Source organism: Vanellus vanellus (assembly GCF_965231255.1).
Source record: "Vanellus vanellus genome assembly, chromosome: 9".
NCBI lineage: Eukaryota > Metazoa > Chordata > Aves > Charadriiformes > Charadriidae > Vanellus > Vanellus vanellus.
In genome coordinates, this window is record NC_138914.1 from 19382026 (window position 1) to 19406938 (window position 24913).

At 39.8% G+C, this 24913-nt stretch overlaps 1 long non-coding RNA gene across 1 annotated transcript; it reads right to left on the reverse strand.

The window, feature by feature from the left end:
* Positions 1-2480: 2480 nt before the first annotated feature.
* Positions 2481-24544, reverse strand: LOC309675639. The gene is made up of 3 exons (XR_014269517.1): positions 24535-24544; positions 3615-3698; positions 2481-2536 (listed from the first exon to the last, which is right to left on the reverse strand). It is a non-coding gene; the product is annotated as an uncharacterized lncRNA (long non-coding RNA).
* Positions 24545-24913: the final 369 nt, after the last annotated feature.

A 24913-nucleotide genomic window follows, 5' to 3' on the forward strand; every position in this document is an offset into this window, starting at 1 on the left:
AGTGCAATCCCCTTATAATACTTCATTTTATAATCAACAAGCAAAAGGATGTGGCACTAACAGGGGAGGTGACCCTGGTTCTCATCCAGTGCCTGGACTAGTGATTCTTCTCGCCTAACTACAATGGTGATGGGAGATGATTGGAAATCTCTGGTTTGACTGTTTTTGAAAACCCAGGAAACAGTTTGGTTTTGCTGCTCTTGCTCCTCTCTCACATCACAATGGTACGTTTTTCACTGTGATAAAATTAGTTGTAAAGACCCGGGAAAAGTGAGTCTGCTTGCAATGAAAATAGTCATGACTGGGAGAACCGTAAGGTACACAACTGTGCGCACAAAACACTGTTCTGAACCTTCATTAATCGCAAAACACAATGTTTTTTGAAATAATTTTTACCCGGTCAGAGATGGAGAAAGTCTGAAGATACATGCAAGTCCACTCCTCAAGATTTTCAGCCCAACTTCATATATGAAACCAGTTTGATATGGAGTACAGAGCTGGACGATTTATCTCAAACAAAAAGTTTGATAATCCTGGACCACTAGCTAAAACACAATATTGCCAATTTTGTAAGCTGTCAGCAGCTGTGTAATAAATACCTATACAATAAACACAGTAAGAAGTTTAGATTAATATCTCAGAATATTTACGGATAGAATTTTATGCTAGAATATTTATACATTCCGGCAGTAACGGGAACGGTCTAAGCCAACTGCTGCATCGTGTTATTCTGATTTTCAGATAAATATCATCCAGCATGTATTGGAGCTAGTCAACAGTTAACATTTAAATACATTTGTAAAAGAAATGTTATGATTCTTTAAAAAAACAAAGTTGTTATTTCTTCCAAAACATGTTGGCCTTGACCTTTTTTTGCACTGCATCACAGACATACTTACAAGCTTTAACTGGTATTGAAAAATGCAGCAAAATAATATGCAAACTGTCATCAGAATAAAAGCCACTTCTGTTCTGTTAGACTGTGTGTGAAAAAAAGCTTAGTGTCACTGGAGCGCTGCAGATAGAGTTTGAAGAGATGCTTTCCCAAGGTTTTCAATGTATTCTTAAAATAATCAAGTAGTACTTCACCAAATTTCCTGTGGTCCCACAGAACTGTAAAGGATATGTATTTTTTAAAAACTAAATTGTTAAACAACCAAACTTCTCCATTTAAAAAGAAGTGTTAATTCTTCACCTATTTCAGTTTACGTAGCAGTAAGTAATTGGTTATAACTCTGTTCCTACAGAAGGAAAATAAATCTTGAAATCAACATTTCACCTGAAGAAACTGCAAGTAATCTACTTCAGCCCAGAGAAGGGCTATTAATGCCTTCACTGCTGCTCTGGATCTTTGTTTTCTCCTTTCTCTTTTCCTCTCAACACCAATATGCTTATAAAAAAACCAAACCACTCCTGCAGTTACAGTGTTTTCAAACACGCTTTCAACATTTTCCTTTGTGACGCTTTGTTCCTCACCACCTGCTCCGCTGCTGATACAGTTTTATGCACAGGCAGTATGCAGGTCACACACTGAACACGCCGGGCGAGCCTGGGTCAGAGCAGCAGACAGAAAAACCTGCTTCCAAAGATAAGCTGAAAAGAAAGCATTTGCTCTTCCCCGTAGTTCAGTTAGTGCCCTGAAAAAAAAAAAAAGCATCAAAATGATTTTCTAAATTCCAGCAGCTTCGAGAAGTCCCTTACTAGGGGCCAAATCCCCTTGCTGGTCCACAAGTGTCTTAAGGACCCACATTTAACAAAGCACGTCTGCTTTTTTTTTTTTTTTTTTTTTCCTCAAAAGGATGGATCTTAGCAGTTGCATTAATTTTAGGTGTCAGAGGATGCTGTATGTTACATTTCAGTTACACTTCCCGGCTGACACTGTCATCTCGTTAACTCAAAGAGCTATCTTGCTGCAGTTGGATCTGTTACCAACATATGCTTCCCAACGGATTCTTCCGGCTTTGAATCCCGGAAGTTGCATGTCCAGGTCTCTCCTTTGGAAAAAAGGTTGTCTTATCTTAGAAAATCAAAAGCAAGATCAGGGATGGGGCAAGACTACTGAAAAAATGAAAGACTTGTCAGAGTCCTGGGTTATGTGGCAAAAACTAAGGTGTTTTTCCTGAAGAATTTAGCTGCAGAAACTGGAAAATACTATGTCACAGTTTAACCTTCCTTAGTTGGACAAAGATATAACGAAAAATTATAAAACTGCTCCAAAAGCCCAAGCTGTTACTTGCTAATAATCTCCACTTACAGAAATAGGTATCAAAGGTTTTTACAAGCAGAAATTAAATCTGTGCAGAACATTGTTAAAATATACAAACATTAAACCCATTTTAGAGATGCGGAAAGAAAGACAAAGACGATGTGTGTTCAAACCCCGGAGCCCGGACATTTGGCATGGTGGGACCACCACTGGATGCGTCACAGCCATCCTAACAGCCTGTGGAAGAGCAGCACGCTCACGCCGGTACAGAGGGATCGCTGATACATTATGGATGAGCCGGTATTGAATTTCATATGAAGTAGCACAAACCTGAAAACATAATGATATGATTTGCACCACGGTTTTGATAACACAATGAAACTAATTAAAAGCTGATCATTAACAACCTTCGCAAGTATATGAAACAACTATTTAAGCAGAGACAATAACCTTTTTAAGGGTCTACACAATCTAAGATCCATGATTTCACACTTTCTTTTGTTAAGTGGTTCTTTCTGCAATTAGTGTCAGCGCTGTTAGAAGTCAAAGACGAAACCGCTTTGCCACAAGCGAGAGTCCTAGTATAATACATTAAATACATTTTTTTTAAACGTTTGAAAGGGAGAAACATAAAGAATGAAACAGAAGAAAATATGTCTCAAAACAAAACCTAATTTGTAAGCCAGACTAGTTAGTGGATATTTACTGGCTTCATTTCAAAGCTCTTCCCACACCAGTCTCCCCACAGAAGTAAAATGTGGGGAGGGAGTTCAAATTCCCACCTTTTTGCCTGGGCAGAGCTGAATGTCCCATTTTTAAAAGAATGAAGGAGAAAGGCGGCATTGTCACTTCTACATTCCAAACCCCATTCTTTCTCAAATATCTTTGGCTATTAGGAAGCAAATTTAGCTACTGATCTAATTTGTTTCAACTTATAAGTACTAATACCCAAGCAAACATATGTTGAACAGCCTGGTTAAGAATATTTAATGAGAATTTAGTTACCAATTTGTAAATGAAAAGTGCAAATGTGGCAGTTGCCATAGATCCTTGTAGTTCCTTGCTGGCACTGAGCCCAGCTAGGCTTAAAAATATGCAACATATTGACGGGAGAAAGGGAGAAAAAATTTGAATATTATGTGTAAAACTTGCTGTGAAAATACAATTCTGCATATGGGTCTTAATGCAAATTGTACGAGCAAGACAAAATAATTCTGAACACATTTATGTACGCTTTGTGCTGATGGGATTAATGCAAATATTATAGTCACACCATAAATTCACAATGAAGTGAATGCCTACAGGCAATTCAGTTTCCTGTCCTTGGTAGCTGTGAACAGAACTGTGTTCTGTTCTACATTTGTCAGCAAATGAAATGGTGAGGAATCGTCTCTTCGCTTGTACCTACCTCTTTGTGACATTTCAGCCTTGGAAACGGGAATGCCCTTTATTGAAGAAACAGCCACTGAGAAGACACATCGTGTTCTCATTCCTGGAGAAAAGAAGGAACGCAAAGAGAGCTAATGGGCCATTATTAAACCCTAATGCTAACAGAAGTTAAGCCTATTGCATTCATAAATTATGATAAACTCCAGTACTCCCCTCCTTCCCTGATTACCATATCCATTTCTGTAAACTTGTGCCTCATTTTCCTTCCTCGCCCTTGTCTAGGAAGTAAAAGAACCCTGAGAATTGGGAGCGAAAGAGCTGCTGCTGAAAGAGATTGCTAGTCAGCACCCCCAGTTCCCTTCACTGGGCAGGAAAGAATAGCCCTTATAAAAGATATTTGAGTTGAAGAGTCTTTTCTAGGTGACCTGCCCAGTGGGGCACTGTCCTAGTGAAGAGTTTTTCCTAATGCACAGTCTGAACCTCCCAAGACTTGAATTGCCGCTGCTGCCCCTTGTATCACTACTGAGAAGGTGTCACCTCCAATTACTACTTGGAGGGCAGTTCCAAAGCTGCCACCAGGTCACGCTTTAACCTCCCCTTTGAGAAGAAGCAATCTAGCAGGAGCTTCTCCTCCCTGAGGAAGCACAGCTCCCTCCATCCATTGATGTCAACTCATACCCCGCTCCCCAAGGCAGGCAGAACATACCTCTGCCGTGCAGTCACAGCCTACCTTAAAGCAATCCAAAAAAATAGCAGGCGTCAGAAAACAAAACACAGAATGAAACAAGCAAGTACTTCAAAACATTGCACAGACAACAGTAGTACTTTCCAGTTGCGCTGGGTGGTCACACACGGTGTGTACCTTCCATCTTACAACAGAGAGAAAAGACTTAGTTTCCTTACAGACTTCTGTCCCTTTAAACTCTTTCACTTTTATAACATTGGTACGAATGAGAGGGATTCTATTTCACACACACACGAAAACCAAAAGAGACATAACTGACAGCTGTTTTGGCAGACCCAATGTCCTAACTAGGAGTGTGATTCTGCCCTGGTGAGGCCACATCTGGATTACTGTGTCCAGTTCTGCGCTCCCCAGCTCAAGACAGATAAGGAACTACTGGAGAGAGTCCAGCAGAGGGCTACGGAGATGCTCAGGGGACCTGAGCATCTCTCTTATGAGGAAAGGCTGAGAGACCTGGGGCTGTTTAGCCTGGAGAAGAGAAGATTGAGAGGGGCTCACATCAATGCTGATCAGTATCTAAAGGGCGGATGTAAAAAGGACGGGGCCTGACTCTTTTCAGTGGTGCCCAGCGACAGGACAAGAGGCAACGGGCACAAACTGGAACACAGGAAATTCGATCTGAATATAACAAAAAACTTCTTTACTTTGAGGGTGCCGGAGCACTGGCACAGGCTGCCCAGAGAGGCTGTGGAGTCTCCTTCTCTGGAGATATTCTGAGACAGACTTCTGTTCAAATCACCTGTACGCACCCCCGTGTCCCATGAAGACCACGCAGACAGCAGAGCTGCCACCGGGATGTCTACGTGGGTACACCATCCCTGGCATCGCATGCCCCGCAGAGATACGGAGCATGTCATGGGCCACAGAGGCACAAATCCTCAGCTGTGCGTGGTTCAGCAGCTCAGTGGCAGCAAGTACTGCAGAGTCTCTTATGGGAAAAGCCTTCAGCTTAAATAATGAATCTTCTACTTTCTCAGCTATGACCGAGGAGAGCTACAAAGCAATTCAGATTTTTATGTGTTTATAGGTATTTAGAAAAATGTTTATACATCCTAATTAAGTTCCTATAGTCCCTTCTATTTTCTTCCATAGGATTTCTTCTCATCCGTGAACGGTGACATACCCATTATTAAAGCTGATTACACACCAAACAAAGCATCTGAGTGTAGTTACAAAACCTTTACAAGAAGCCATGATCTAATACAGGATCTGCGTGGCTCATTAAGAATCTGAGGAATTACCCTGAAGAAATGTGACTGTTTTATAGAATAATATTTGTGTAAAAAGCATTTTTATTGAGTTTTTAAATTACACTGGTGTATAAACTGCCAATCAAAACTGCCTATAAAGAACGAGTGAATGAAATGCCGGTGAACAGGCACAATTTATGAAGACAAGGGCTGCGGGATCAAATGAGTTACAGCCACACAACAGCATCTGAGGCAAAAGATACGTTGTCTACAGGCAATAACATTTATCACAACTATCAGCTCAAGTCTATTTCCACCCCTAGCATCAACGAGTTCATTCAAAGTTTAAAGAACTTTAGAGGATGCTTTTTTAAGGATGATTTTGCCCCGGCAAAATACGAAATTAAGTTGAAAGTCATTTGTCCCTGCTTCCTGCGGGGTCACGGGCGACCAGCCTGGCTTGCTTTCTTCAGGCAACAGGGCAGGATTAAGCATATGAGGACTCATACCATTAACTTCAAAACTAATTTGCACAGAATTTGTTTCAGTGAAAGTCAGAACCCACCTTCCTTATAATGATGGGGGAACTGGGTATTTGGATGAGGCAGAGCAACTGATGGTGTAGCTACTCATTTTACCAAAGAGCAATAACTTTTGACAAGATTGAGTTTTGTATTTGTTGGCCTCTTGTTTCTAGAAAATGAATCTACCTCAAAAGCCAGCCAGCCGAGTACCACGATCACCACAGTATCTTAGATGTTCTCTTAACAGATTCATTCTTCCTCCTCCCAGCAGGTCAGCACACCCAATACAAACTAAGTCATCCCACTACACCCAATCTCATTCTACCAACCCACGTTTGCCGACGGAACTCATTTCTCCGGCAGCAGTGACATTTGTCACACAGGACACTTCACGTCTTCTCTCCCTTCCTCTCACAGAAGGTCTTTCAGGGCCACCTGTGATCTCAAGACTCCCTCAGCTGACCTATTCCTGGCAATGTTTAAAGCAGCAGAATCGCTCAACGCTTTCAACAGCGCAGCGATCCCCAAGAAGGGTGTGAAGGCAAGGTGGTTGGGAGATAGAGCAAAGGAAACACACATACACTCAGCTGCTGCAGTAATAGCTGTCAGTGAAGTTGTTGTAAGTGGATACTCAGATGAGAACTGAAACTTCAGTTGGCACAGAACAACTGTGCAAACCCTGTCCCACCGCCTGTGAGCAAGTACGTTGCCCCAGGGGCTGTGGACACGGAAAGCTTTCTGCACGCCGCAAAGCTGACCTTCTGATTTCAGGTGCCGCAGGCAACTCTCCCCAAGCCCGGGGCTTCCACAGGCAGGTTCAGTTCAGGCCGGTCACTCCCCACAGAGAAACACCACCACCACGTCACAGTGACATGCACCGGGCAGTTTAAGGCTCAGGACCAGCTTGGTTCTTACAGAACTACCCACCTGCAGAAGCAGGGGCTGCAACGAGCTTGTTCACCAGTTTCACCTCACTTTGGTATTAGGAAGGAAAAATCCCACAAGCTGTGTGTCACAGTATCTGGAGAAATAGGAGACAGGGAGAGAGCAAGATGGGAACACAGGAACTGCCAATCTTTTTTGTTTTCCTCTCTCTTTTTTTTTGCACTATAACTTGCTATCCAGCCTGCAGAGCAGACAGTAGAATCTGTCCTGTAACTTCAGCAGGAAGACTTACGCAGGTCATGGGCAACTATTTAGCAAGATAAAAATCACTTATGTGGACTGTCTGTCTTCAGTCACCAGCTTTCTTCATTACCTTCGCCAACTAGAAAGCCCTCTGCTTCACTTAATACACACAATCCTTTTAATAGTAACCAATATTGACATAACATATTTAACATTTCCACTGCTGATTAAAAAAATCTTTTATGTGTTTAAAATATTAATTTTAAAGCACAGCATTCTCAAAATGCTCCTATACCATTTCGACATAATCAACTATCTAAGAATAAACCCACAGTCATCATTAACAACATCCCAATGGCATACTCGGTACCCCCAGGCTTACAAGTTATCTTAAAGCATTAATCCAACATTAAAAAAAATTAAAATATGTAAATAATTGTACAGTGAAATAACAAACGGCAGTAAATCAGAGAACATCAGCACTCCTAAATAGCACCCCGAGGGCTGCCCAGCTTACTTGGGAGTTAGGCAGGATTGCAGCACGAGGCTTCTCAGGCCCAATCTGACCCAGTTTTGTTGCAAGCAAATTCACCTACTGAGTTTCAGCTGAAGCCCATCTGTCCGTCAGACATGAAAGGAGAAAAGCCCAAAGAATGGCTAACAAGGAAGAGGTGGGGGTTTTTTGCCTTTTGCCATTAGAGCCTAGAGTGCACCCCAGCTGTGTGCAAGCATGTAGCCATCATTAATAGTATTACGAACTTCTATTTAAAACAAAAACAAGTTTAAGCTGAGATTCTTATAGAAGTAGCCTCTAAGTTTTGTGTTACTGAGAGGAAAAAGAAACCCCAAACCAAGAACTGTAAACCACCTGGCTTTTTTAATTAAGAAAAAAATATTTTCCCCAAATGCATTATAACCAGGCACTGGCTCATTGTGCCATGCAAGCCTGTCCTAAAAACAGTGGCCATCCATGTATTTTAAATTCTGCCCTAAACCCACGCTCATTCCTACACTCCAAGAGCATAAGCTACCTCAATTGTTTCAAACCAGATTTTCTCTTAAAAATCAAATCTTAAAGCTTATGTTTCAAAGATACTTCTGACCTGTTTGATTTCTGAACATCATGAAATCAGTTAACTCACAACAAGGTGACTTTGTTATTCTATTTATCCCCTTTGGTGAAGGATAGCACTCAACAGTTTGGAGGATGAGGTATTCTTTTGCCTAGATAATGTATTGGACAGCAACTGTAAACTTTTGAAGACCTTCATACTGGGAATTTTGCACATTTCTTGCTAATACTGTTTCTGTATTAGGTATCCGAGAGACCTGCTTGGGTAGTTACTGTTTTTTTTAGAAAAACAGGTTAAAAAAAGTTGCTGTTCAAGGGCAGCTGCACTGTACAGAGTTAGTCATCTCATTGATGGATTTAAAAAGTGAAGTTTGGCTGCAAACTTGAGAAGCCTACATAGAGCCCTCCTCAAGCAAGTCTAGCAATTCTTTCCTTTTCTTTGAACACTGCATGCTAAAGAAGAAAATAAGGTCACAACCAGAGATGTCAAATTAATTGCCTCCCTTATCTGAAAAAATTCTTCACTGCTGCTGGCTTTCAGTAGGCACCTAAAAGCTGTCTCTGCTAAGGCCACCTATCTTCAATTAGCTGCTGCAGATACACTACACAAAAGAAACATTTAGTGACCGAGTCTCTCAAGTCGTACAAGTAGATTAAAATCCTTTTTAGAAATGCCACTGTACTACTACTCTTCCCATCTTGCCTCTTCTAGTCATTCTCCTGCCTTCATTTTGCCCTTCTGTGTGCAGTGTTTCTAGGTGTAGTCTCCTTCTGGCCTTGAATAAAGAGCAATATTGTCTGCTGAAAGCTGAACTTAGCAAAGTGAAATGTGTCAACAAATTATTTCCATATACCCAAGATTTTATTATTTTCCTTATATCTTTCATAGATACCTTTGAGAATGAATGTGTTCTCGGTGCCACTGACTGCAATACCAAGCTCTTCTCAATTTATGATCGAGACAGGATGAGTAAACTCATTTAGCACAGATGCCAAATCCCTCTTGACGCTCCCTATTTTCAGGTTAAGGCTAAGGCAGGGCAGCAAAGAAAACCCTTACACACACCCCTACATACTTCTGTTTCTTGCCCTCATAACCTGACATCCTATTTGCAAACGGTCAGTATTGTGTGGAGAATAAGTTTCTTCCTACCACGTTTTTCAATCATTCTACAATTCTACATTGTGATCAAATTATCTCCTAAGATCTGTCAAATCACTGAAGGTCCAAAAGAGGATATAGAGCACCTAAACGTTTCACACTCTCTTGAAATTACTATTTCCTCTCCATTTAATCCTACAGGACTTTTCTCGTAAGAGGAGATAGGGGGAAAACTACCCATGAGCTCTGAGAGTAGCTTTACAGTAGGAGACACTTAGCTGCAATCTCTGCAGGAATTGCTAGGGAAAGCAGCAGAATAAACACGGTCTTCTTTGGGGTTTCATAAAACTACTGACACAGGAATTTTATTATCAATTCTTCTTATCCTAAAAATTGTCCGATGTGTAATAATAGGGTTTGGTACTAGAGCCAGCAATAAATTAGTATGTTTTACAGACTCTGTGCTTTATCACTGAAAGATGACTTGCTTTTTAGATTTCAAACTTAATATTCTCCAGAGGACCTTTATGTAGCATAGAAGAAAAGCCCATCCGATTTTTACTGGACAAGTTTCCTTTGTAAAGAACAATTTTAATCAGACTAGGTTAGCATGAAGGTATATGTACTATTGTTTATGCCCAGAGCCTCAGGTCCTGGAATCATATTCGGATTTTTAACTGAATCCTCCCCCAAAAAATCCACAACTCACACCTATACAGTAATTTCTGTATGTTTTCATAGATACAACTATACGCAACTAACATATACTATATATGTGTGTATACACAAATACATGATCTTATACAAAACAGCCCATACACACACAAACTTAGGCCAAGTTGGGTTTTCTCCTCCCGGCACTGCCATTCACCCAGCTTCAATCATGGCGAAAACTGCAATTTGACTGGCCGTCTCCCCCTTGCAGGGTCTACCGTTTTCCACATTAAAGAACAGCTATTCCCCTGGTGTATTCAGTATGCACCAGAAAGGGACGAATCTAATCCCCTGAAAAAGATTGTTTTGTCTGTTTCTAGTCAGTCTTACAGGTCCAAAATCCCACCTGGAAGGTTAGATGTTCATCTGCAGTTCATTTCTGCATTTGCTGAGATTCACTCACGTATCTTCTCATCCGCTTACCATATAATCACTGGCTAAATAAGATGAGCTTGCCTTTCACTTAATAAAATTAGTTCAATATTTAACATTGCACATGATGAAGCTACATCCTGAAATTGCAGAGAGCAGACTGGCCTCAATTATATTCTTTGTTTTAATGATTCAGAACTCATTGCCATCTAAATCTACTGCAAACTAAGTTTTCAAGCAGCATGTGAACAATAATATTTTCAAGCAAAACATTATTTCCATTACACAAAGACTTATCTTACATTTCTGTAAAGATTAATCACCTGAGAAATCCCCTCCCCCACCCCCACAAAAATTTCCTCTGGTATATTTATAAAGAACAGCTATTAAAATCAGATCTACAACTTACTTCTATTGCTACTACTCATAACTGAACGTCTTTTCATTAGTTTCAATCGCATTTAGTGCTAGCAAAAAGCATTTAACTATTAAAGAGAAAAAATCATCTCTGTACACAACAGGCCAGTTTTATTAATGTGTCTGCCAGCCATGCACAGGCCAGATGATCTTTGTGTTTGAGGAAACCCTCTGAAGTCACAATGTAACCTCTAATCTCTGCTGAAGTTTTGAGGAGACAGTTGATGCTACTCCACGTTTGTGACTAGAAACTAATTTCACAGCACATTCATATTGTAGTAACTTTGGAACACATGGTAAAGCTCTGGATCCAAACGTTGACCAACAAAGAGTTCAAATGCCAGGGAAAGTGTTCTTTTCCAGAATGAGCCACTCGGTGAAGACTGTCCTAATGTACTTATCCTTCAGCTGCTCTAACAAATCTCAATTACAAACCAAAGAACCTTTACCAAAAACTAGAGATAGTTACAGTGCTGTCAGTGTTATGATTTTAAAAAAAAGTAATTATCAAAATAAGACAGATTTCAGGAATGGTTGTTCTAAAGCTCCAGATGTGCTGAAATAAACAAGTATTCTCAATTTTCAGACTTTGCATTGCTGAGAGACAGGACAACCTTAGTGATGTGTGTCCTGGAAGTGTCAAAGCCAGCATTGCCTCTGGGAATGAATAAGCAGCAGATTTGCATGCGCTGCAAGGGAAGATACCCTCATATTACATATATTAGAGTGTGAAGGTAACAACCCACTACAATCAGGAGTCTTAATAAAGCTGGTAAAGTTTTCAACACAGATGTTCCCACTGCAGAATTGGCTTTAATCAAAAAGCTTTATTTTTCCAGGAAAACACATTTGTCATATTTTTCAAGAGCAGAAAAACATTAAATGCAGGTAATTGAAAGTGCAGTTCTAGCTGTGTTTTCTCCAGAAGGGTTTTAAAAACCTTTCCTTCCCTTGTGCACTCTAGAAGGGCGAGGAAAGACATAGAAATTTTAAATGAAGAAAAACAGAACTTCAACTGGAGAAGTGTATTTAAAAACAAGTTCCACTTTTTCATTAATTATTTTTACTTCTTTCATGTGTCAAACGTAGAAAACCATCTTTCTCATCACTCCACCCACCCATCAGAAGCTGTGGGTCCCCACAAGCTTAGCAAAAGCATTTTTTTGTACAAGAAAGAAAACTGAGCATTACTACTAGTTATTGATCAATCCTGTCTGGTTAAACAGAAAGCCATTATTTACAGGAAGCCTTTGCAAGGCAGCAAAGACAAGACCTTCAAGCAGGGGAACTGCCTTTTGTTTGTCCCATGAACTTTGTGAGCAGGCTGAAATAAGAACCAAAGTTATAAACACTACAGTTTTGGGCCTGTAACTCTGCCAAAGCACCGACATCTGCACCCACTGCATCAGAGAGAGGTGGAAGTCAGTCCTGGGTAAGAGACTTCCCCATCTTCCATAAGCTCTTAGCACATGGCACTAACAGATCATTCCCTCCAGGGTAAGTCGTCTATTGCCACCAACAAATTAAATTAGTCTGGCAAATACCTCCACTGTATATTGCAAGCTCAAGACCTATATATGCATCTGAATATGGGGTCGCGGTTCACCAATAGTTTACAGAAGAGAACGTTCTTCACTTCATCTTTTTTTTGGTCAGAATGGAGAGCAGTAGGTTACTGAGAAACTGAATACATATTAAAATCAGGCTAAATCAAGCTTTCAAGTTAAGGAACACTAGGCTGGAACCTACCTGAATAGGCTCAGTTCTCCCTCTTCGTATGCTCCCAAGTTTTATAGCCTTCACTTGCACAACTGCATACTTACTTTCTACAGGGCTCCCTCCTCATTTTGTACATGACAAGCACCGTAGAACTGTAAACCTGATATTTCCCAACATCTGAATGCTCCATTTTGAAACCTCATTTCTATCAGTAATGTAATTGGTTCAACTTATGGAGGTGCCTGAAAAGAACATCGATGGACACCTGCAATACGCTGCTGACAGACACTTTTTGTCAGTCTAAGCGTATAAGTATTCTTAAGACTGGCAAGAACTTTACCATATCGCCAGTGTAGAAAGATGAGGTTGATGGTGTGTTGTCAGGTAACCAGTTGCCAACTAAATATAACGCTTCAACACATGTATATCTCAAATTCATTAAATACAGAAACTAGATAAATGGGGTTATGTAACAAAAAACACATCTACCAGCTTCTTAAAAATCAACATAACAGTAAAAGCACATTTGACAATGCAATTAGCTAAGATTAAAGCTTGCATATTGAGTATGAATATTCTTCTATAAAGTATGTAACCCCTAATAAGCATGAATGTCTCACTGCATACACTCACATGTAATATGGAGTTTAAGTGCGTGTGATCTGTGAAGAGGTCTACGCTCAAAAGAAAGTATCAAGTATACATATTTAGTTTGTTTTTTCCTACCAGACTCTTCATACAGATTTAAGCTTTTTATGGACTAAACATGCATCATGAAATATACTTAGATCGGAACATAAACATCCCTGTATTATTGGATAGCCAAAACGTTACAGTGAATTGGATGAGAAAAGCCAGCTATAGTATTGGGCAAATAAATGACTTATTGCTGGGGGCTGCAATAATAACGTCATATAATAAGTAGCATGCATCAACATGATCTCATTTTCTAGAAACAAATATATTTTAAAGGTATTGTAGATAGTGGTGACACTGACATATCAAAACATATTCCATTGGAAGCAGATGCACTCAAACTAGAAGAGAGACCTGGCAACATTTGAAACTACAGCTTCAAACTTGAAGAGGTACAATGACATCGTGCTAATTAACTCATATCGTAATCATATTGGTGCACATTTCCAGTGCAACTGAGTGATGGCACTATAAAAGTATGTATTGTGAAGCCTATACACATGCGTACACACATACACACACCCCCTGTGGACTCTCCATCCTTGAATATATTCAAAACTTGACTGAACAATTTTGCCTTAAGCAAACTGTAAATTGTCGTATTAACTGCATAAAATACAAATACATAACATATATGAAAGGAAATAGAAACAGTTGCATACAGATAGGGCAAGAAGACCCTAAACCCTGTCAAAATACAAAGAATCAGACTAACGTATTCTAAAATATTAAGGCCGAGAGAGAATGAATTAGTTAATAGCACAGGTGGTTTTTTTTCCCCATAGTGTATTTTTTTAATGCGTGCCATTCTTTCCCTGGTAATTCTGGCCTTTTCTGCAACTGAAAAGGAGTTTTTAAATTAGGTCAATAGCCTATAAAGATATTAACGTTAATTTTCAGCAATTGTATGAAGGAAGTCCTGATAAGGGCAAACAGGCTTAAAAAGAATTCATAACTTTACCAAGCTTAAAAAAAAAAAAACAAACCAAAACAAAAAAATTCAACTGTGTTCAAAAGCATCCAATTCCTTTTAGAATGAATACAGGTATTTTTTGACTCCTTAATGTATACTACAGACAAAACAATGCCAAAAGAGTTTGTCTTTGTAATGTGCATATATACCACATGTATTTTGAGAAACAGAGAGCTCAAGCAGAAACATACACAATCTGTTTCTAAAATAGCCAGTTCATACACTAAATGATATGAACCAATTGCCTGTATCTCGTGTGACACATAACGCGCTCTTTACATCTTTGACTTTAACCTAGACCACTGATAGCCTACTACAAGTTTAACTGCAGCACAAACAGAATAAATACAATCAGTAACGGATGCAATTGTTTTATGAAATCAGATATACAGGAAGGCCTAATTTTTGCTCATGGCCACTTTTTTGAATAGGAAAAAAATGACAACAATTACCAATGTAAAGGAAAACGAGGCCAAAAATATTATGAAGTGGCTTTGGAAGAAGTATTCATTTATCTTCCATCAAATCCAATTCTGTACTGGCACAGGTAGCTGCAGAGATAGCAAACTATTAATTCCCCTCTGCAAAACTGTGTTCGAGAAAAACTTTGCTCCATTACGGTAGTATTGAGACAGATAGCTAAGAAGTTTCATCAGGAATAACCTGCTGCAAACATAAAAATGACACTGAAGAAGCCAACATGGTCCCCAACTATTCCACACAGCTAATATACTTACGGGCTGCTAAGCACCTTGACAACACATGTGCAGAAGTGTGAAGTCACGTATTAACCAACTGGACTAACTTCTCTGCAACTCTACATAACCTATTAATGTCCCAGAAACAGCTGAGAAGGCAGCGCCTCTCTCTCTCCATCTGATGCTACACAACAAGCCATTTCAAACAATGCCTTGTTTCTCCCTCTTAATGACGTCTAAATATTATCACATAACAGAGCTCGTACCTGCCCAGTAACCCAGGCAGAAAGTCCGCTGCCTGTGGCGAGACACTGAGTTCACTCAGCCCACTAAAGCCTTTGTTGGACCACAGAGACAGTACAAATACGAAGATGCCCTCTGCAGGGAAGGGTAATTTCCCAGTAACAACCCTTTTCCTCCCAACTAGCAGCACCCATTAGTTATTTCTTGTGGAGCTTTACTGGTCAGAAAACTGTCCCGGAGCTCCCACAACAGCCCAGGACCACTTGGCTTGTGGTCTTGATCTTATTCACAAGAAAAAAATATAAATCTTGAGTTAGATTTTGTTTCTTTTGTAGTTGTAGAAGCAGGCAGAAAGAAGTAGTGTAGTGTCAGAAATTAAACACCTGAGTACTATGGGAAATAAATGAAATAGATCAGATGTAACCTCCTCTTGATGCCAGAGAAACTGAAGGTAGTAAACTGCAGCATCCATTTTTAAAATCACTCAGGGGATAATTTAAAGAAATACAGACCAGAACCTCATGCTTCCACTGCAGGAGAATTGCCTGAAGTGATAAGGAAAATGTAAGGACACATTCAGAAACAGAACATATGGAGGAAGAGTTAACACCATGTTTCTAGAAGAAAATCACAACTCACGAGCTACTAGAGTTCTTGGAAAGAGTCACGGAGCATATGGACAAGAAATACATGCCTGATATAGTCTTGCTGGATTTCCATAAGGCTTCTGATCGCATATATCAGTGAAACTTCTTATACAAGTAATCTGCCAGAGGACAGAAATATATACGTTGAATTGGTTAAATGTTCAGAAATGAACGATACAAAAATAAATGCGTCGTCTAATCCAGGAAGCCTCCGGTGTGGTCCCACTGCTCAAGCAGCAACCATGTAGAGATCATAGATAGGACAGATTTCTGCTGAAGGCTAAACTGTTCAACATAGTCATAAATCATTTGCAGAAGGGGATAATACCAAGATGACAAAGTCCTCTTATGTTAATAAAGCATCTATAATAATAAAAACATAACTTGACTGCAGAGGGTTCTCACGGTCCTGAGTGACTCTGACAGAAGAGCAGATAAAACTCCAGATTGATAAATGTAAAGTAATGCTTGCAGAGAAAGATGATCCTCACTTTTTACACACAGTGATTGACTTTAAAACTGCTATCAGCGCTCAGGGACGAGATTTTCAAGTTACAATTGACAGTTCTGTAAACATCCCAACTCAGTCATCATTAGCAGTTAAAAAAATAATGAAATCAAATGCTAGGAATTATGAACAAAGGAATAAGGACGCTCCCTTATCTCTCCATCACATCAAAGCTGTCAGATACTAGAAAAAGTACAGAAGACAGCGAAGACCATCAAAGAAATGGAATGGCTTCCATTCAGATGAACAACTAAATACAACAGTAATATGTCTGGAAAAGAGACAGCTAAGAGTATGATGAAGATCTCTAAGACACTAGAAGTCATAGAAAAGTTAGATAGGAAACAATTGTTCAATAGCTCTCATAATATACAAGCTATGGGATGTCAAATGAAATTGCAACATGTAATTACACTGTAGAACTCACTGCCTTAAGATATAAAAGTTTACAAAGGTTCAGAACTGAAGTGGATCACTGGAAGAGAGAGTGAAGTGTTATTACGTGCTTATCCTGCTCTTCAGCATTTCCCCCGGCATCTGCTTACACACTGCCACAGACAGGATCTGGGTTTGGAAAACAGTGTCAGTGAAGCTATACTGGGCCAAATAAGTATACTAAAACGCACGGCACAACACAGGGGAATTGCATTCTGTAAGGGATTTAACTTAGGTGACGCGTTACAGTATATTCTGAGCAGTTTACAAATAACAAAAAAAAACAAGCCTAGGTGACACTGATTTCAACATCATGTTGGAAACATTTTCATTCTTCATAACAGAATGTTGGTTTCATCCTTTGCTCCACAAGAACAGTAAGAAGAAAATTAGCCAACAGAGCCTGCCCAACGATAAATCACACAGCTGCAAACAAACTGCCAGAAAAGCCAGCACGTAAGTAGAGGCTGTAATGGTTCTCTCTATAGTTTTAGGAAAGCAGATTAAGAAACTAACTATGATGAAAACAGAACAATAAAGGTAAGATCAAACAAGTTAGTCCCAGTCTGGAAACATTAGACACCTAAAACAGGAGACAGTATAGTACCAACTCCAGCTTTTATGATTTTTCTGTACCAGATTTTTCCTCTTCCCAAGTACTAAGAACATTCCTTGTTTTATTGCTATTTATTGTTTTTAAAAATCATGTATAGGAAAATGCTGCTGTTGAATTCTTAGATTACTACTTTGTTTCCAGGATTAACGCAGAAGCAACAAACATGTTCTCAGCCTTACTTTAATTCTGGAGCCAGAGATAACACCATCTGCTTTGACAGCACAGCTACGTACAGGAGATATTGTTATAAACTCATAACAGCTTGCTCACGTTATTTATATTTCAATGAAATCAAATCAATTCAAGGTAACAATTTGCCTGCAAAACAAAAGTCTCCAGAGCCAGGCAGTCCTAGTGTGACTACTGGATAGCAAGGGAAACTAAGGCAACAGGGCAAATATTTGTTTGCTGACTCAAAACGAGAGTAGCAGAATTCCTGTATTTAATAGCTAACCTTACTCTCCGCACAGCAGTCACATAAATTCCCAACCAAGGGAAAAGCCTCTGTGATTGGAGACAGTATGCATCATAGGCTGCTTTCTTCTGGACTGGATCCTTTAAGTTGGTCAAGCCCTGATTATCTATGCAGAAGACAAGGGCACAGAGCAATATAATCTGCAATTCAGTCTTGTGATTTATTTCTGGTTCTACCACTGCCCTGCTGCATTGCCTTGAGCACTCACTCCACCTCACCTGGCTCAGCGTGGCTTCATGTCCCATCCTCCGCCTGGACACGCTGCCCTGATGTAAGCTGGCTCTAAGCTCTTCTGGGTCAAGGGTTGCGTTTTTACACTCTGCAGCACCACTACTTTGCACAGCTGGGTCTCCGTTGTGGTGAAAGCCCTTTGGCCTACGTCCAACACAAATAGGACGTGACGAGGATCCCTTCATGTATGCAGAGGGAGGAATATAAGGAAATGGGACAGGGATTAAAGGTAAACAAAAAAATCCTCTTTAGTTATGCATGTACAATATTCCTGACACTGAAAAAGTATTCCACCTGCAAGAAAAAGACTGTCCAAAAAATACCACATAAAGGAAACTTGGATGGTTGTGTAACCACTGTGGTGTTTCCAGGCAGGTCCCACTGGAAGCAGACTGTTCTGCCAGCGCTAAACCACATGGTAGGGTGAGTGTGAAGGTCACTGAACACTCCTTGAACTCTCTCCCCCTCCTGAAACACTTGGGCTAAATAACTCTGCATCTGAAAGAAAAACAAGAATTCACCAGCCACTCAATGCCTCTCTGCTGTCGGGGAATCCGTGATGCTCTCAAGGCAGATGAGAGTACAGCAAACAAACCTGTTCCCCAGGCAGGTAGGAGAGCAGAGGGGGAGCAGAGCTGGTGTATTAGTTAGAGTCAGCTAACTTTTTATTTTAATATAAAGAACACAACAGAGAGTTTCAAGTATTTAGGAAAGGTCAGTATCTAGCCTTATCTTCACATACCTAAGCAGAAATCAACACAAGACAACTTTAAGAACTTTTGCCTGTGACTGTGGAATAAGGAACACTCCTTTCAGTGCGTTTGAAGAGGTCATGAGTAGCAAGTAAACCATATGAAGTAGGAGCCATGCCACCAGGTGCTTTTTTTTCATTTTCTTTTCTTTTAAAAAGCACTTTCTACAATTAATTTGAGCAACAAACTCTAAGATGGCTTTCAGCTAGAAGGATCTCTTAAAGCAGATGTTACAACTGAGCAAATAGAACACAATTTACAAACACTTCTGATTTATTTACAGACACTCATGCAAATGGAGTGTTCTCCCTAAAAATTTTGACAGAAACTTAAAACAATGGGACAGTTTTCTGTGATGAGCATATCTGACACTTTGGAGCTCCGGATGCATTCCAGGCTAGAAGAGAAGTAGCACATGAAGGGTCATGGAGTGAGCTAACTGGAAGAAATGTTGCATCAAAGGCCTTACGCCACTAGTCCCACCAGTAAGTACACATTGTAGCTATAAAATATGGTAATACTTTTTTTAAAAAATGTCAGATTGCTCCTTTTGAATTTTTTTTTCAAACAAATCTGTATGTTTGACAAGTCAGTTCATTAGGGGAAGTGGGTCTTTACATTAGGAATGCTAAAGGTTTAAATACAAGAGGCCTTGGCAGAAAGGGGCCTGGTGGGTGGTTTTAAACGCTAACACCGAGAAAGAAAAGAAGAAAAGAGATAAGGCCATTAACAGCTCTAGTGTCTCCCAGTACATTCCCCTGTATAAATGCTGGAAAATAAGCATGTGGAAAGAAACAAGAAAATGCTCACAAAGTCCGTGCTAGTTTCGTGTCAAGAATGAGAGCACGCGATTCAGTGGAGATCTGGATTTTCCCGCGTCCTTTAAGTCAACCCTACGAGACTCCATTTTCATTTCTTTTTCAGATTTAATAGGTTTCTGAGGGACAGCCTCAGGAAACCTTCTATAAAGAGTAAGGACTTTGATTACATTACTGTCAATATTTTAGGTTTAAAAGACAGACATGGGAGCTCGCTCAACCTTACTAGAAATGAATGCCACAATTTAAACGGCACTGTCAACGTTGCAATATCCCTTTTAAAAAACAAAACACCAACAGCATAACTTTTCAATCTCTATGATACATTCATATATACACACTATATTTCGGATAGACCATTTTTTAAAATTCAAATCCACTTTAATTCAAAGGCAAAGTTTCATTATTTCAATATGAGCAAGATCAGATGATAAAACTGGCGTATAATCAAGTTGTGAGTGATTACATCCCTAAGTGCTTCTTTACAGCTGTAGGTTTAAGTTACAGCGACAGATGAAACAATCCCCATTAACACACTCTAGAACCAAAGCTATAGCGTGACCCTGCCTGTTCTCAGCAGCTCTAAGAAAAGGAGATCCAGAAATCAAAGTAAACCCAAGAGCCTAAATTTTCAGTTTGCAATTTCCTCTGTGAAGAGATCAGGAGATGCCTTTGACTTGAGCACCCAACTGTTTTCTCAGCACTCGGGCTGCAGACTAATCCTGTATCTCAAGTCAATTTACTTAAGGGCATTAAATTCAAAGAGACAGGTATTTATACCAAATCACACAGAGTTCCCACAGTCATATCACTGCACAGTGCCTTGTGTCAGCATGTGTAAAGAAATGCACGTTATACGGGTGTAAACACCAAAGAAATGAGACCACTCCTATTTTGTCTATACCAGCAAGACAGCCACAGCTAACCTTTAAAGTAAGTCCTCCTGTCCACACAAGTAGCTACCACAGGCTACTTGCTTCCAACACAGCACCCATTTCCACACCGAGTATTCCAGTAGCATGCCTGCATCTTGCCAGATAATGTTATGTACGGAGCTTGTACAGCTAAAACAAGCAGAGCACAGAGCAGAAGTAAAACAATAGGGGTTTACGGAGCGTTTCTCATACTCTGGTCTACCTCAATATACTAAATCTGCTTCTTAGTGTTTAAGTGGACAGCAACACACCACCCTCTGTGGTCCACAGGCACCAAAGGTCATTTGGTATGTCAGGGAAAAGGCCCATTTTCAACATTTACGGTAATTGGGACCTTTAAGCCGCAAGTACTCCGTTAGTCACCTCCATACTGGAAAACCTTTCCCATGCAGCACAACATCCAAAATAGATAAGGAAATGGCAAGTAGAGCTACCACTAGGCCAACCTCACAGCATCGCCAGGTTTGCAACCACTCTTTACCATGTGCTCCAGTTCATGAATGTTTGGCTTTGTTTCCTGTAAATTTAAACATACTTTGCCTTCCCTACCTCAATGGTATGAAATTTTAGATTATTTCCAAAACACCTGCCATCCTTTTTAAGCAACGGAGAAGTGAGTAAACCTGTGAATTACATGTATTGGCTGCCTCCAAAAAAGTAGACCTGAGGATAAAGATCTACTTCTAGAAGCAACTCAGTTTTACACAAAGCATCCCTTTTCCTCCTTTACTTCCCTTTGATCCCTTTTCCATCCCCGCACCCCTCCCAGTTCTCCTAAAATGAATACACATTGAATGGATAAAGCAGTTGAATTCATTAACATTTAAGTTCGTTCTTCCAGATAGCTATGCCTTATATAGAATAAGCAATGAAGTGAGAGTATTTTGAATACGAACGGCTGCAAGCCTCAAAGTCTTTTTTTATTTTGAGAACAGTGTAAGTAATATGCAAATATGACACTGCAAAGGACTCCATTTAAGTAAAAACTCCTCACCTTGCGTCAAATCAAAGCTTTTTTCCTCCTCATCGTCTCAGTATGAGCATTTTTCATGTGAACTTGTGATCTAGCTAAAATATCTTGCATTTTTTACAATAATGGGTAAAAAAAAGTTACATAAATGCACTTTAAAGCTGAATAAAGTCTTGTAACACAATTAGATCTGCCAGTGTTCGCAGCGCCCAAAATGTACAAAATTTATTGAATCATCGAAACAACCTTCCAATTTGCTACCGCTATTCCTTCACCTTCCCACACTGCATTTCACATTATCATCGTTTTGAGTGCTTAGATCGGTTTGCGTTTTTTTTTGTAGGACGTGAGGGAATCAAGGGGTTATGTTTAAAATTTAATACAGGGAGGTTGATGCTAGAATCATCTGTAGCCTGAAAAAGGTACCAAAACCTAAACCCTACTCAGCTCTGGACTGCAATCTGACTCATACTTCGTAAGTGCACCTGGGGAAGTTATTTAACCTCTCTGCCCCATTTATGCCACCTACCAGACATTTTACTTCTCCTCCAATGCGGCAAATTACTGACATTTAAAGGGAAAAATCTGCATTACTGGAAATGTTCATAGCTAAAAGTACTCCTCCGTCTTTCAATTCTCTGAAGAGCTACAAAGTCTGGACTGAAAAGGGATATTCTGGAAGCAGTCAGATGAGACTACCTCTACAGGCGAGATTTCTACAAATAAATGGGAATGGCGGGGGGGAAAAATCTAGGCAATGGAAGACACCAGACATTAGATGCAATACGTATCCTAACGACGGCTGTAAAAATAGAAGCTTACCGTGTTGTACCTTTGGAAAGTCACCATGGTGTTCCCAAACAAAAAAGGCCACTCTGGGACCAGTTTTACCCATAATACACCTCTGTAGTTCATTTACCTGATGAATCTAAATTACACAGCCTCTCCCCTGTGACTTCAGCCTCCTTCAACTAATCCTGATTAGTCTTCCCAGCACTTCTTATTTAGTGGTTCAGACTGGCAGCACCTAACTCAAGGGGTTAGTAATAGTGTCAAGTCACCTAGCGCGTACCTGAGAGAAATAATTAGACAGAGTCCCTCGGCACAAAGGCAGACGCTAAGTGAAGCAAACATGGGGACAAAGATAGAGGACAAAAACCAAAGACTACTGCTTTCATGCTAGTGTAACTGATAGGAGAAACTCACTCGCCAGAATCTAACAGGTAATTCTAGCATGGACAATGGAAATGAAAAACTGCCGAAAAAGACAATATATACCCGGCTACGCTTACAGCATGCGGTTTTATTTGCCAGAGAAATTTAGTGTTCCATAGCAACTAAAATAATTTTCTTGCACTACTGAAAATGTTAGCTTTTTTTCATTTGTAATTATGGCACGCCAATACTATTTTTAGTTCGATTTGATGAGGATCCCTTTATTTGTCGAAGAGACTGCTTTGACCAATAACACAGATATTTCTTTTTTTCTGCAAGAGGCGAAAGGATTGTTTTAAAATAACCCTTTCACACATAAGTAGACAAAATAATTGAAATAAAAACTGATTATATAAGGCTTCTAATTAACCCATTTGTCACCAACCCATCTGTTACCAACCAATTTGGTCAATTCATTAAAACGAATTGCCTCATTACATTTAGCACAAATTATGAGAAGTATGAAGCTTTAACTCTGTTAAGGCAACAGAAAACCATCCTTCCTTACAGAAAAGTTCCTAGTTGCCTAGAAAATCAATTAGCAGCACTGGCTGTTTAGTAGATCATTCACTCCACCTTTTGGCAGAAGAAAGGACTGCAATGCTGTTGGGTTCCCTCTTCCTCCCCCACTCTACCAACAGTGGGAAATCCAGACCGCTATAGATACAAGCGGCCTTTCAACATTGCTTGTCCCACAATGAAAGCTTATCATTGAACATCTAACATTCAGAAAATAAGCTGAGATGTCCAATAGCGATGCCTTACTAAAACGATGCTGCTCAAGAGCAGCAAGTCTCAGCCAAGGGCTTCATGCCGTAGGGAACTGGAAGCGACTGCAAGTTTCCAGGCTCCAACCCGACAGGTCTCCAGAGGTCTCTGTCCTCACTGAAGCTGCCAAAAGTTATTGCCGACTTAATTCATTTGAATAACAAGATCCATACCAAAAATAAGAAAATCAGAACATCTTTAAAGGCACCTTGAAAAGAAATGTAAACGAAGTAATAGTTGGACAAACACTAAAATATTACTAGAGATGAAGGAAGGAGCCTCATTTATTATTCACTGATAATATTTCGGGGGGGAGAGGGAGAAGGGAAATATATCTTTTGCTACCAAGTACTTCAGCAGCAGCCATGCAAAACCAAAACAATAAACGAAAATGCAGAATTATTAAAAATAAATATGTACATGGTACTTTTTCTTTTTAAGCCATAGAAAAATAAATAGAAAGCTGACAGAACAAGTGAACAGTTAACACAGCATTTTGAACACGTTTATGAACAGCTTTAAATAACAAAGACAATACCCAGCTCTGTAAATATCCAAAAAGCTACACCACGAACCACTATGGAAGAAAACAAAATCATCTAAGGTAAGAATCACTTCTCCTTGTTATGGGAAATACTTTCATATAATCATCAGCAGGACATTGCTATTATACTGTATTGCTTTAGGCCATATTAGCATTATGTGCAGTAATATAATCCATGATTACAGAAAGCAGATAAATGGACTTACATGGAGCTATTTCCTGGTATTCTTCATTTGAATAATACCCGTTTTTTTCAGTTACCGTAAGATAAAAACATTAAGACTCATTCACAGATCCATTTATGGAAATATAAAAACTGAATGCTCCAGCAAGAAGGTAAATTTCTGTTAAATGTGTTCTCAGAACTCCCAATTCTCTCAATTAAGGTAGCCCTAATTCTGCAACACAGAAACCTGGGACAGAAATACTCACGTCTAGAGCAGAAGCCACACCACTCAACTGAATTCCAGTGCCAGCTTGACCCTGACTGCACCTCACACTCCTGCCAGGGAGGAAGAACTTGGGCAGCCCAAAATTTGACTGGGGTTTTATCTGGAAGTTTAGAAACAAAAAGTCCACAGAGAAATTCTTAATTGACTGAAAACTGCTTGTACAAAAACAGCTTGGGGGAGAAGAAACACTTTGTACTTCACAGCTATAGATCAGATCACATAAATGGAAAAAAAAATGCACAGCCTCACAGGTATTGCCAGTAAGTAGCAAAGCATACTTTTACAAATGCAGGTCACAAACAATAGCTTAGTTAAATCGTTCAACTATGATCAAAATTTGAGTCACATAAAAAATGGTA